General features: G+C 43.7%; 1 protein-coding gene across 5 annotated transcripts in view; it reads left to right on the top strand.

The window, feature by feature from the left end:
- Positions 1-503: 503 nt before the first annotated feature.
- The window catches only part of THRAP3 (thyroid hormone receptor associated protein 3), a 32,293-nt gene continuing 17,892 nt past the window's right edge, over positions 504-14,904 (top strand). Inside the window, exons 1-3 of one of the 5 annotated variants that reach the window (XM_074563341.1) lie at positions 504-585; positions 5,753-5,818; positions 11,562-11,647. The gene's annotated coding sequence lies outside the window, so the exon portion shown is untranslated. Of the gene's footprint in view, positions 586-4,545; positions 4,619-5,752; positions 5,819-10,236; positions 10,326-11,002; positions 11,255-11,561; positions 11,648-14,904 lie in introns of those variants that run through there. The other 4 variants (XM_074563342.1, XM_074563344.1, XM_074563345.1 and 1 more) reach the window with 4 other exon arrangements.

Below are 14,904 nucleotides of genomic sequence, written 5' to 3' on the forward strand. Positions count from 1 at the left end.
AGAGCTGCATCCTCCCCCGCCCGGCCTCCCAGCCGGGGGCAGGCAGCCGGGCCCTCGGGAGGTGGGAAAAACCGCCACCAGGCGCGGGGAGCCCGGGACCGGCGGCTCCTGAGGGCCGCGGCCTAGCGCCGCCTGGGCCTAGGCGGGAAGAGGCGGCTGCCGACACACGGCCCCAGGCTGCCAGTGGGCGACGGACTGACTGCTCTACACCCTCGCTCCGGCGGCACCAGGGAGCCGGGAGGAGACTCGGCCCGGCCCGCACCGGAGAGAACATCTTGCACCGCCCCCGCCGCCATTTCCCGGCCGGGCCCTGCCGTAGCCCCGCCCCTCCCCGCCGGAAGCCGCGCCCTCTCCGTGGCGCCAGGGTCGGGCAGGGGAGGAGGCGGAAATGATGTAAAGCTCCCGCGCGAGGTCTCTGGGAGCTGTAGTCCTTCGGGCGCTGCCAGCCAATGAACGCGGCGAGAGCCGCACTGCGTCTCCCGGCAGCCCCCGCGGGCAGGCAGCGGGCGGGCGCCAAGCGGAAGTGCGTAAGGAGGAGGTGGAGGCGCTTGGCTGCTGAGGAGGCCGCGGGCGGAGCGGCGTCCGGTGAGTGCGGGTAGGCCCAGCCTGGCGCGGCGGCGCCCGGCCCTCCGTCATTGGGCTCTTCCCTTCCCCTTCCCTCCCTGTGCTGTGGTCCGAGGGCTCTCCGCGGCCGAGCCGTCCGCCCCGCCTGGGATTTGCCATCCCCCCGCTCCCCCGCCCTCTACAATCTGGGCCTTAGTGCGGCGCTGCCCCCCTGGCGGCCGCCACGTGCCGGGCGCAGCTCCGCGGCCCCCCCGGGCGGGCTCGGATGGGGCGCGGAGCGCTCCCGGGGCCCGATCTGAGCGGGGCGTCGAGTCTGGGCTGGGCCTGGCCTCCCGCCGCCGCCTCGCGTCCCCGCGGACGGTTGGAGCCGGCCCGGGCCTGTCCCCGGAGGCTGCTCTGGTCCCGCTCCGGCCCGGGCCTGTCCCCGGAGGTTCATCTCCCTATCCCGGCCCAGATTGTTTCTGGAGATTTCCGTTCACTGCCTGGGTCTCTGGGAACTGTCCCCGGAGACTTCTTCCCCCGCTTCGGGCCTTCGGCCTGTCCCCGGAGGTTTCTTCCCTTCTCCGGGGTCACGGGCTGTGTCCGGGATCCCCGCATGCTCTCTGCGGCACGGGAGGTGCTGTCTGTATTCCCTGAAGAGGCGGTCGGGGCCGCTAGGCCCGCGGGGCCGGGGGGAGCAGCAGCTCGCAGGGGTAGCAGCTTGTCCGGGCTACAGCCGCGACCCCGTGAGCTGGGGTTGGACCCCCGGTGGTGCGTAGCTCTCGTAGGGCTCACTCACCGGCGCTCAGCACCGTGTGCTTCTCGGTGCAGCAGGATGGGGTTGTTCACTCATACTCTGTGCTCTGTAATCTTGTTTAAAAGTGAAGTTTGGTAGAACCTCAGGTGATGCGGCGGAATGGGCTTTGCAGTGGTACAGAGGCATGTGTGAGCCCTGAATCTTTGTTTTCACCAGGCTGACAAAGGCTTGTTTCCCTAACTCGTGTTGTTCTGGGGAGATTAATGTGTTTGAGGTTTCTATAAATGCATTTCAAAGTCTGCACAAGGTAGTTGTCACTCGAAGTGCCTCCTGAATGGCTTTCTGAATGCGTTTGTGCCAGAAGGTGACGCGATAGGTTTGGAATAAGCAGTACTCTGTGTAGCAGCCTTGGAAGGCGCAGGTTCACTTCTGTTTGGTGTGTGTGAGGACTCTGTAGATGTGGAGTGGGTGGTGGTGTGTGTGTGTAACAGCATTTCCTTGGGACTTGTCGGAGGTGGGGTACTCGTTCTTGTTTTTTAAGTATACAGTGATGCGTTGGATGCTGAGAACAGAATAAGAACAGATTTGTTTGTTGAAATAAACAATGTGTAGAACAGTTTGGAAAATGTTATAGGTTGCCTTATAGGTGACGGGTGGAAGGAGAAGAGCCTTCATCTGCTGCTTCTGCAGCAGTGTCAGCACAGAGCGCCTGTGTAAGAGGCTGCAGGGTCACATCAGCCAATGGACATTTTCAGGATGCTCTTTCCTAAGAGCACAGACAATTAAATCATCCAATTACTCTCTGCAAAGGACTCTTGCAGTGTTCCTTCCCGCTAGTAGTGAAGGCAGGTAGTTATGTCAATGTTTATGGTAAGGCCAATGTGATGTTTTAGGCATTTTTAATGTGTCTTTTGTGTGGACGCTGCCCTCAAGTGCTGTGGCTGAAAAGGAGAGCTGTCCTTTGGGTTTGTATTGCATAACCCTATTTCCATTCCTTTAAAAAGATATGTTTTGAAGCTTAGCCTCTCAGATTGCCTTTAAGGGACTATATTGTAGAGACAGAAAAAATGAGTATTTAGAGACAATAGTGCCTTCTCCTGTAGCGTTTAGTAGTTTGTCTGTATACTTGCTGCGGCACGTTGCAAGTGCCCAGCACAGAGTGAGGAAATGGCTGACTTTGTGAACTGCATTATTAGTTATACAATCTAACAGCAGGTAAGAGGATAAAATAAGGCAGTTATTGTAGAGACCTGTCTAAAATGCATGTTCTTGTGACATAGGATCCTCTGTAGAGTCTAGGGCCTTGTGATTATGTCTAAATTTTCTTTGGATCCTGTTATATATTTTTCTTTCGTGTCCTTCCTACTGGGAATTAGTTGTTCCTACTTTAGAAGGAGCAGGGAGGGGCACCTGTGAGAAGTCAGTTTTAAGAGTTATCTCTGGAATCCTTAAGAAGCTGAAAATGCTGCTCCCGATGCAGTACTCCAGCAGATAGGCCTTAGTGTCCTGAGATGTCTTTTCAAAATTGGTGTTGATTACCCGTGAAAGTGTGTGATCTGTAAACGATGGGATCTCAGCGCAGGGAGTTTGCAGAGTTCTGGAGTCTGAACGGATGGCTGCAGGGTTGCACCGTTCCCCTGCTCCTGGGAAGGAGGAAGGCGTGGGGCAGTGTGTCCTTGCCAGCAAGGGTGTGGGAGGCTTTGCCGCCTGCTAACTCGAATGCCCACATTTTTACATCCTTTTTTTGTCCAGGGATCAAAAGGTGAAACCTTTTACCTGCCAGTTTACTGTAAAGAAACAACCCGGCCATGGTAAGGAGGCATCTATAGCTCAGTCCACCTGGTATTTTTGAGGTGCTTGCTGTACACGAGTTAGAGGGTGGCAGATCTTGCTGCCCTGCAGGGTGTCCATACGGACCCCGTGTTGGATGAATCCATGCCTGTGTTCTGCATGGAGTTCTTTGTCTGCAGAAGTCGTGCCTGTGTTTCTGATGAGTTGTGCTCTGGTGTCTTCCTGCGTTTTTCCTTCCTTGTTAATTCCATGTCTCTGTGCAAGCTGTGTGTCTCTGGAAGACATGGTCCTGCTCTTCAGGCTGTCCGGAAAGGGGTTTCCCCGTATGCTGGGATTTCAGAGGAGCCCTGTGCCTCTGGCCTTTAATTCTGTTTTGCTGGAAGCAAAGTTTTGTTATGTGTATTGTAAATTAAATGTGCATCCTGCTATTTGGGTTATGGTAATACAATTTAGCTCTCTGCTGCTTTCTCCAGCTTTTTTAAGACAGGAAGCTTCGTAAACTGTTTAAGAAAATAGTCATCCAGGTCAAGCCAGGCCTGTGCCTCATGAGCTCATGGGTGGGGTGTTTGAGATTGGCATGCTGCAGAAAAGCTGGTGAGCACCTTTTAACATGATTGGTGCTATTAGAAAACAAAAGTATTACGTATGTAAGGCACCAGGATATAAAGTAGGTGGCAATCCATGCAAGTCAGCAAACTTAATTATTTTTTTTACCTGCTCCCACTTTCTCTATTGTAAAAGAAATCTTGTTTTGAGAGGCCTAGGGGGTGCTAAGCTGGACTGGTTAAGCCTGAGGATGCTTTTCATTGTAAAACTGTGGTATTCGCTTTTTAGCTGTATCACTAGCTCCCTAAAAGAATAGTGCAGTTTTGCCAGAAACTTGATTGTTGGTTTTTTTTAGCTCACTTGGCTTTGTCTTTGCAAAATGACAGTTTGCTGTGTTGGAACTTGTTAATTGTTTAAGCAGCTACGTAGCCCTTGAACTTTTTTCCATATCTGGAAAAGTTTACAATATACTGAGCTGTGTTTAATGGCTGTGTGTGCCAGTACAATAACGTGTTTTTTGGGTTGTATGGTTTCCTCTGAATTACCATGGTACAGAGAGTTCCTCTGTGTCGCAGGATTCCTGCTGTATATTTAACCATATAGTTTAGTCCACAGGCCTCGAAAGAAAGAGGAATAGTGGTGTGGTGTTCATTGCAAAAGCTGTTCTGGCCCCCTGGGGAGGTTGTGCACGGTGATCCCTCAAGGCTGTGGAAACCACTAATGGCTGGCACTGGGGTTGTGCTGATTTACCTTGTGCTTGGTGTAGCTCTTGTTTGTGCTTTGAACTGACCCCTGTTCTGGTGCGGGCAGACAGTTCAGCAAACACTCGCTGCTGGGCAAGCCCGGGAGCATGGTTAAAACTGCTTTGTGGGTTTCTGTAATGGGTCCCACGATGAGGAGAAGGTGTTGGATTTAGCACAAGAGCTCATCTTGTCTACTCTCTTCCTGCTGGAGTGACGCCAAAGCGGTGCCTGGGAACAAGTAGGTGCCATTTTGTTTCTGCATGGCAGGCCGTATTTGTAGGTCCGGAGTCTCTTGTACCATAAAGGAAGATATTCTTCCCCTCTTCACAGTGAAATAGAGTGTTAGCAGACGCTACACGATGGAGATAGTCACTGCTTTTAGGTTTGAGAAAGTTAAGAGTTTCTGCTTAATTTAGCTTTATCATGTCAGAGCTATGAATAGTAAAATCATGGGATTACATTTCATGCCAGCTGAGAATTGTGTTTGCGCTGTTTCACTCCATGGTAACCGGAAGCTGTCGCGTCCATGAAAAAGAAAATAATGGCGCACAGAGGTGACACCCAGCCTCGCTGCAGGAACCCTGGAGTGCTGGGTCCTTACAGGGGGTGTAGTTTCCTCCAGGAAGAGTTTTCTGTCACTCTCCTTATTTCTATCACATATGAAAATACTTTGTACATTTGTGCCCTGTCGTACACCAGTGAGGCCTCTCTGCAAAGCCCTGCTCATGGCTACTACTGCTGTGATAGACGAGCAAATGATCTGCTCGTAATTTCAGCTCCAAATTTGTCATCCAGCCATTTTTAGCCTGTCATGATTTACAGTGTAAGGTAGCTGTACAAAACCCAAAAAAGCTCCTGCTGTAATGCGAGGGGTGCTGTAACTTGCGCAGCAAGCCAGTGTGTGCTCTCCCCACCGCTGCTTGCATTTCACTTTTACCTTCGGTTGGGCGGAAGGAAGAAAGGAAAGCTTGGCAAGTAACCCCTTCGGTTTCTCTGCCCTGAGAGCACAAAAGATGATGGGTTTGGGGTGTCAGGGGTGCTAAACTGAAATTCTGTTCTCAAGGGAATTAGGCTCAGTATTGATGTTAACTTGTGCCTTAACAGAAGGCTGTACACATGATATCTTATGGGGGTTGTGTACCTGATTATTACAGTTAATTGCGGCTATAAGGCTGTGGATGAAATCAGTTTCCTGAGTTAAGGATCGTGTATGCACTGTCTGATTAGCTTAAGTAATTTTGGCAGCCTTTTTTTACTGGGAAACGGTTCTGGGATGAATGGCTAACATCAGAATCCCTTCCTGTGTTCGTAAAATGTGAGGATTTGCCAGTATCTTGATTGTTTTAAATTTGATTTTCCCTTTTTTACTTAGGCGAGAGCTCAATCGCTTCTAATAAAGCAGTATTCAGAAACATAATTGATGGGAGACTTATACAAGGTATGTAAACACAGTACTGAAAATTATCTGTTCGAATAAGCTTATTCCATATGTTATTCCATACGTACAAGATTTCTGTGGACAAGCATTTACCTGTTTCGTAGCCTAGCAGAGTATAGGGATAGCCTGTTCTGATGGCTTGTGCTTACATATAACTGCATGATTTTTTTCATCTTTTTAAAATAACTTTTAATGTTATATGAAGTCATGGAAATCCTTTTCCTTGTTTTCCCCTGAGGTAACAAGATTCAAGTTAAGGTAGAGATAAATCAAGTGCTGGCTTGAGAATAAAGACGTGAATGGTTTTACCTTTTGCAGCTTATAAATGAGAGTTGTTGGAGCTGGTATTTTCATAGGTTAAATGTGTGAAGAGTAGTAATCCTTTAGGACAGATTCAATTTTGACTGTAACTGTACTGTGTATTTCAGAAGATGTTCCGAAGAGCCCTGGATTCAATTATTTTTTACATTTCTTGCTGTTTCTTTGGAAGCGTAACTTCCACGTTTTTCTAACTGCGTTGTGGTCACTGTAACGAAGGAAGTCCTGGTGTGCAGAGTCTGCTGGTTTCCAGCCTGCAGTGACCTGAGAGGGTTGGAAACTTCACTGGAGGTCACAGTTTATTCTTCCATTGCTGTGTGGGGAGTAGCACGATAACTTCAATTATACGCAAGTTTGAATTCTTTTGGTTAACTGATTTGTGAATAGTTTTCTTATGTAAATTGGACCACTTCTTGCCTCTCTTGGGTGATCTGAAACTACAGGCACAAGGATTCACAGCCCCCCAACAGTTTTGACAAGGGTTCAGTTCATGTCCAAAACCGGTTCAAAATAGTAGGGCTGTACTGTGAGGAAGCCATTAGTTTTGAGAAAGATCTGATTTTTCTGCTCGTCTGTTCCCAGGTTGTGTAGGTTTGGATGCAAAAAGCTGAAGAAATGCGTTTGTTTGGTTTTTTTTATTAAGGATGTTTTTATTCTGTGTTTAACAGAAAATCCATCTGCCTGACTTCTGTAACAAAAACATCCACATTTTTAATCAGCTTTTTCTTGGATTTGTTTTCTTTGAGCTCCCTGTCACTAAACTGTTTGAGTAACAACTTTTTTTTAAGATCAAAGATATATAAAATAAGCTTTTAGCCAAGTAACTAGTGTCAGAATTCAAGTGACCAGTTGGTGTTTATATTTAGTCAAATTACTTAGAAAGGGATTGTTCAGCAGTACAATCTGCAGAATTAGTCATTTTTGGAAGAACCTGTAAATAGTCTTCTCTAACCATTCTATAGAACCTGCTTCTAATTATCTGAAACCGGGGCTGGAGCTCAATATTATACTTCTTTAGGGATTAGTTTAATTGTGTGAAAACCCAAACATGCTTGAAGGGAAATCTTAATTTTGAAAGTATATAGGGTAGAGAGAAATTGGAACTGCTATTGACAAATTAATGCTTCTCTTGCTATGGCAGAATAATCTGAACTTTTTTTTACCCAAAGTGTGTTTTATATTAAAGTAGAATGCACTGTTTGGGGTTGTTTGGTTTTTTTTGTTTCCTTGGTTGGTTTTGGTTTTATCAGTGTTGTCCAGGAAAATTTTTGTTGCAGAGGTTGGTAGATGTAGTTCTAAGCTTTGGTTTAACTTGTGTCGTTAATCTCCTGAAAACACACACTGGATACTTGATCTAGAAAGAGGAATTGTTCTGCTTTTTGTTACCCTAATGAAATTTGAACTGGACGATTAGAAATAGCATTTTAATTTGCAGTCCACTGGGCTGGCAACAGGAGCTGTGCAGGTGGCTTTTTTTTCTTCCCCTTAACTATTCTGTTGCTATCAAGAGCATACTTAATTCTTGGTGCAAGACCAAACCTTAGCTTGAAAAGGAAGAATCGAGTAGAAAGTGAGATTATTAGACTTTGATTTCTGAACTAGCAATGCCAGTGTGTGCTTTCTGTACTCTGTATGTTACTGCTGGCACTTCCAGTGGGCTCTGACACGTAGAGAGCTGCAACTTGTTTTGCACGTAAGTAACTTGACAGCAGAATCTCATGCAGCTGCAGTACAAAGCTTGCTGGGAAACAGATTTTACATAGTTGTCATGCATAGCAAGGTTAATCTGTCACGCTTCTGCACTGCTCTTTTAGAACAGGAGCTTTAGTTCTCATCAGTGTATTGATGGTTGTCAAACTTAACTGATTTAGGAATGTTATTTCCAACTTTTAATGTAGTATAGGAATTTGTGGTAGTCAAACTGCTATGGTCATTATTTTGATTTGCTCTTTGATAAAACATGGCTCTGGGAGCCTGCAGGGGAAGAGCAGGTGCCAAGTGTCTTCATGCTGACCCCGGGGGTTTGAAGGGAGGGGGTTTTGGGGTGTTCTCTGGCTGTGTCCCTTGGCATGAGCTGCCAGAGTCCTGCCATCCTCCTGGCAGCCTCAGCAGGTGCAAGTGCAGGGTGCTGCTCGGGTGCAGATCCTTCCAGGGAATTAACGTGTGGTATGAAAAATATCCTATGGGGCACTTGCTGCAGAAAAGAAAAGAATAGCTCTTCTATTCTTTGCCAGGTATGTGTCTAGAAACAAAGATTGCTCTGATTTGACACTGGTGTCAGGCTGCTTTTACCAAGTGTGTGGAGCCTGAGTGCAAGAGGCAGTACTAGGGACAGCATTTATTACAGTTCTACATGTGTTTTTACGTTAGCCCTGTAGCTCGTGTTTGCGTATTTAACCAACTTTTCCTATCTGTGATAGTCCGCATTCAAGTAGCAATTTGGTATTGGGCACAGTGCAACTCTGTAGGTAGACAGTTAAATTGAAACAAGATCATACTGAAATTAATTCTGAAAGGTGCTGACAGTTGTTAGTTACTGTCGTGTTTTATTTGACACTTCTTATTTCCTGTAGTTCGTCATTGTGTCTTAACTAATACTTGGCAGTTCTTAACAGGGGTATTCTTGCCCAAGTCTTCCCATGCATCTCCAGGTGCCACCGTCCTCCTCTGCTTCTCTGCGAGTCAGATGAATTAAAATGCACAGAAGTGGTGAATTTCACAGGGTTATGAATTACAAGATCATGAATAGGACTGGATTTTTAATTGCTTGATCAGGTTTTCTGCCTCTGTTAGGCCCGGATTTAGGTGATTACTATTGTTTAAATAGCTACTGTCTTATTTTCAGTGCTTTTAAAAAGAGCACAATGCTGACACTTCTGTTTGTGTCATTATTTTCTAATATCTTTGATATCTTTGTAGAATACTAACTGGGATATAGGGTCAATCAGCAATAAGTAATTTTTATCTTCTGGGGTTTTAAATTTGTAAGGAGGTGTTTCTTGGCTAGGACAAAGGCTGCCACAGTTTAAATTGATATAAGCCTTTCGGGTATCTTTGGTTTTTAGGAAATGAAAGTGATTTTTTTTTTTTACTGTGTAGTTCTGTGACTTTTTAAAATAAGTTTATTTTTATAGTCGTTGCTGTTCCCTTATTATGCAAAGTACACTTTGTAAGGATTTTGTAGGGTTTTTTTTTAAGAATTAACTAATCTTGTTTGGGTTTTGGAGCTCAGGATTATGAATTGTAGAGCTAGCTGAAGGAGAATTAATTTTTTTGTTCCCTGATAATGAAGGCTGTTGTGAGCAAATAGAGTAGCGGTTCAGCCGCTTCTTCCCAAGCAGAATGTTTGTGCTAGTGAACACTGGATGGATGACAAGACACCCAGGCAGGAGCGCTTTCTCTAATGAGGTGCTATCTTGTTTACTTTGGGGCTTAGAGCAAAATAAACCGTAACTGTTTCATTAAATGCTGGCCTGAAAGGAACAAGTAAATTTTTGTTTTCCTACCAGAATTATATAGAGCTTTCTATAAATGCTTTTACAAAATATTTAATATTTGAAAGTTAGTTTATTAAACACTATGCAATAAACTGAAACGACTGTAGCGAGTTTTGCAGCACTGTGCACACTTCTAAGGTATGTACATACGCCATTTTGCTTGTTTCCAAATGACTTAGTGTTTATGCTCAGTGTATTATAGACAAATGAAGACAACTAAATTGCTTCTTTTGGTAGGGACATATCTGCTGTATTTTTCTCTCTGAGCTGGCGAATTGTGGTGCTATGTGTTACAGCAATCCTCGATGACATGCTTGAGATGGAGTGATTTCAGCTGTAACGTCTTGTTAGATGGCTTTTCTGAACAGTGCCGTGGTGGTTCTGTTCTGCTTTAACATCTGCAAAAGGTCTGAAATAATGATGAGTACTGCTTGAAAGACTGCAAAAAAAAAAAAAAAGGGAGGATGGAAAGAGACAGTCATTAAAGTAATATAGGCCAATTGGAAATAGGAAACAAATTCCTGGAAAAAGGCATTGTGAAAACTAGAAATGTTCTTAATTTGACCTGTGTCTTGGCATATAGAAATGTTCTTTACAGTGTTCTGGAATACGAAACTTCTGGACTATGATTTCTGCTTCAGCAGAGAACGTTGAACACGTTTCCTACTTTCCTTTCCATATCTGGAAGAAAGGTTAGCTGTTCTTGCTTGTTGTGTGTTGTCTTGGTTCATTTTTTTTGTAGTGGTGCTCTAAATATGAAAAGAGTATTCTACAAAAGATAATTCAGCCAGCTTTTTATCTGGATGACACCTGTGTGCAGTGGATTCTACCAAAAGTTTGTGGTAATGTTAATGTTTGGGGAATAGGTGAAAAAAACAAAACCTAAGTGTTTTATCACAAAGCAAGAAAAAATAGTTATGGCAATCTTTTTTTTTTGGTGGTAGCCACTGTGAAAGGCTGAATTAAAAGACAAGATTTTTCCCTTTCATGGATGTTTAGACAGACAGACATGATGACAGTAAAAATAATTACCAAAAAACAGTCTTATGTTGTAGTGTTCTTTATTTGGCTTTTTTCAAAGATTGGTAAGCATGATTTAGAAAACACTAAACCTTGCAATGCAACCTTCCCTTTTGGGTGAGAAAAGGACTTAATTGCTGTTTAAGAGAAAGTAAAATCTTCAAGTAGCCTTGAAACCTTTTTTCAATGAAGTAAACAGAAGAAATGAATAGCTTTAAACAAGTTTATTTTATGGTTGAACATAGACTAAATGCTATTCCTGCTGTCAGATCAGGGGTTTAATAACATGGAGTAATTTATGAGGTTGTGTTTACTGTTGTTTTCTTTTTTAAAACTTACACCCCTCTAGCAGTGCATGGAAGGATACTGAAATGTAATTATAGACCTGTCAAAACAGCTCACAGTGGACTGGTGGCACCCTTTGAAGACGGCGATATACTGATGGATGAATTTGTCAGGAAAACAATTGTTTCTCTTGGCTTGTGGATTCTCTTTAACAATATGGGAAAATACTTAGTCCTGAATCCAGTAAGACCATACAAATGAGCTGAGAGAAATTACTTCAATACGTCTGTACCAGTGTAATGACAGCGATTAGTATGTATGTAAGAGGAGGTGGGGTGGGGCGCAGGGGAGGCGGGGAAGGAAGCAATAAGTAGTCTTAAAACTTGGAAAGCTTGAATAACTGTTCTAGAAGCTATGTTCTTTGTAAAAGTACATGAAAGAATTCACGGTGAAGTGGGCAATGAACTTTTGCAATGGATGCGCTCTGTTGAAATGCTTAAGACATGATGGACGTTTTGGGTACAGCACAGGATGAGAGCTTAAGGCTCCTGTTGATCGTTGGTGGCAGTAAGTACAACAGTGTACATACAAAGATGCTTCAACGCTTTTTCTTCTCATTTCAGGTTTGCATCCTGATCTCATAATTGACAAAGCTGAGACGGTGAAACCTGACTGTTGAAGGGTGCAGGGTGTGAACCTGCTCAAGCAGGTAGGCACACAATAGGAAAGGAAATCTTCAAAAGTGGTAAAACTGCCTGCCTTGGGATTTGGAACATACCTTCTTGTATCCCCTCTGTCCTGGTCATACTGCAAGTTAAACTGTATCCACTGAATTCTTTTTTTCGTTGTTGCTGTGCAAAAAGAACTATACAGGATTTGAAGAAAAAACTCGGCCTTATGTCTTGGAATGATTTGGTTTGTCTTTCCAAATAGCTGGTAAATATAAGGGTGAAAGAGAACAAATTTTGTTTATACCCTGGTGACTTTTGGGACAAAAGGAGTGCTTCCCCCTATATACCTTAATTGGCCAGATTATTAAATGTCGTACTGATCTAAATTGTTAAACCCTCATATTTCCAACACCTCCCCACCCCCTGGTTTGCTCTTTTGCTGAAGCGTTGCACTGATTTCAGTCAGTGGCCATAAAAGTTCTCCTTAACTATTCTGAATAATTAAATTCTGAAGCTGAGGTAGCTAGTGGGAGTGTACAGCAGTAAGAGACTCTTGACAGTGACTTTTTTTCACTGCTGTGGAGCAGAGTCGAGCTGTTCTTTTGGGTTCTGTCAGGAGACTTAAAACAAGTAAAACATTAACTTTACTGTCGCTGTTTTGTGACAAAAGTTTTGTCTTCTGGGCAAAGTCCATTGTGGTGGCTTAGTAGGAGCATTTGCTCTTCCATTGTTTTCACCCCTTTGAGTGGTATGATGGATTGCTGTGAGGATTTAGAAATGGAGAAGGCAAACTTTGTTCCTTGAAATAGCCTCCAAATTTTAGGAAACACTTATTTTGAGAGTGAGAGGCTTCCAGGCTGTTGGTTCTCCATCTTGTACCACCCCTCTTATTTGTCAGTAGGGTTTGTACAAATGGGGTCACAGAATCGGTCTAGATTAAAGGTATTCTTTTAAAACAGAACATTTGTAACCTCTGTCATGACATGGATTAAGTTTAGAATGTAGATGAACAATTCCTTGTATTGGCAGGATGGGAAGTTTCTACATGGGCTTTGTTGCTAAGGGAGTAATTAGCGATTTGCACGTTTTCTGCTGAAATGCCCACGCTTCTTACCATAAGAGTTAAAAAAAAATATATAATGCTTAATGATTTCCTTTGGCAGTGTACTTACAGCAGACTAAACAGCTGTCTGTTAGATTTCTTTCGGTGACCAACTTCTGTGATTTCAGATCTGGCTTGCAATAAACACAACTAATTTGAAATCTGTGTGGTATGAGTGAATTTAGCAAACTAATTTGGAATACAGATAGTTTCTTCGTACTTGGTGTGTGTTGTATTATGAGGTATGTTATATGGTGTAGTTTTACAGCAGATAAACAAGATGTCAAGTCTCTATTTTCCGATAGGGTAATACCTTACCAGAGCTTTTAAACTTGGCACACTCAAGATCAGTGCTGGTATTTTTGAATGTGAGACTATACTACTTGGGAAGATCTGCTGGACAGCTTATAACTGGGTCTTCAGAAAGACAACGCGAGAAAGAACAATTTTGAAAAGTTCTGGCAATGTTTCCAGGAGCGCATCTCTACCAGATGCGTGCAGTCACGCTCATCTCTGCTGAGAGATGAGACCCGTGTCAGGCAGCGGGGATCAGCCGTGTCCCCTCGAAGGTAGAGGTGGAGCCGGTGTCACGGGAAGGCAGTTGTGTAGCTGTAAGCAGGAAGGAAACGTGAGCTCTGGCAGAGCAGCCTGCTAAGGACAGGTCTCCAGAGCACTGTGTAAATGCTTCTGCTGCAGTCCCCACTCAGGACCAGACACGTTGTACCTTCCAGTGTTTCAAAAAGCAGTGCTCCCCTGTGAGCTGTGTGGGGCTGTATGCATGTGTGTGCTTTGGGGGCACAGCGGTGTGTTCAGTGGAAAAATCTAAATGGAAAGGAAAGTGAGCAGCCACTGCTGCTTTCTCAGTTTGCTTCATTTACTGGCATCTCTTTCTTTAAAATCAGAGTAATCCTTAGGATGCTTTATAAGAATATATTCTTTCAGACCAGTATTTTTGCTTACCAGCTGAACGCATTTTATCTGAGTCTGAGCTTAGAACAACTAAATGTATACCACAATAAGTTTACAGCTGCAGTGTTAACACAGAGCAGCTGAAATGACTCCAGTATTTGGTTTGTTTAACCTTTTGGGTGCTGATAGAGCATAGCAACTCAGTTTCTATTCTAGTAGGAGTTACCTCACATGTTAGGAATGAATCAGCTTTAAAAATATTGACAAAGATAAAAAAAACCTTCTAAGACAAAGGAGCTTTTGGCACACATCACACATACCAAACTAATGTTTGGCTAGTAAGTGCTGTGGATCCAAGTAAAATACGAAGACTATTAAACAGCTCAAAGTGAGTGATACTTTAAAAATCTGTTTTGGGGCCTTCTCAGGACTTACTGCCACTTCTGCTCTGCGCGGTCAGTCAGTCTAACCATCTGCTTTTTCTTGGAAAATGGTTTATTATAGAAGGGACACAAAAGAGAAGAGCTGTGGTCAAAGCTGTTTCAATGATATTAGTCTATAAAAATATATCAAGCGGTATGGAGTTCAGTGTAAATAAAGGTAACTTACAGATGATAATACATTGAAGTGTAGTTTATTCTTGAACTACGGGGTTGTCATTTAATACAGAGCTATCCTGAAATTACACAGTTTATGGGATATATTTGTAATCTCCTTACAGAACATAGCTTATGGTATCAAAGCACTCAGGATTCGGTTGGGAGCAGCTCTCTGATTCTGAGGGGCAATATAGATCATCTTCCTCTACCTTCTAGTAGTTCCCATCGCCATTTGTTCATTCTGCGTCTCTTCCTTGATTGTTTTGGCAACAGACTAGGAAATGTTGCTGTTTCAACAGATATATTTAGTAAATTAAAAGGAAATGTTTATATATGGTCCTTTCACAGATTTTTTTTTTTCTCCCCTGAAAAATGGCCATGCATAAGAATGAATTTTGCTTATTCAGTGATAGTGCTTTTTTATTTTTCATCCCAGGTGTGTTTTATTTTTTCCTAGTAAAGCAGGAAACATTTAATTTTTATTTTTATTCTACATACTTTCTAGTGTGGAATATCATAAAATATTTCAGTTGAATTGAAAGGGAAGAACAGGAACATGTAACATGATTTTTAAAACAAAAGCTGACTTCCTATTTCTGGAAAGTACCAGCTCCCATGATGAGTGACCCAGTTTCTCAGCAGTTGCTCCTGTGACGGGCGTTGCGCTGTTCCTGAGAGTGCCCTG

The sequence above is a fragment of the Larus michahellis genome, chromosome 19 (assembly GCF_964199755.1).
Source record: "Larus michahellis chromosome 19, bLarMic1.1, whole genome shotgun sequence".
Lineage (NCBI taxonomy): Eukaryota > Metazoa > Chordata > Aves > Charadriiformes > Laridae > Larus > Larus michahellis.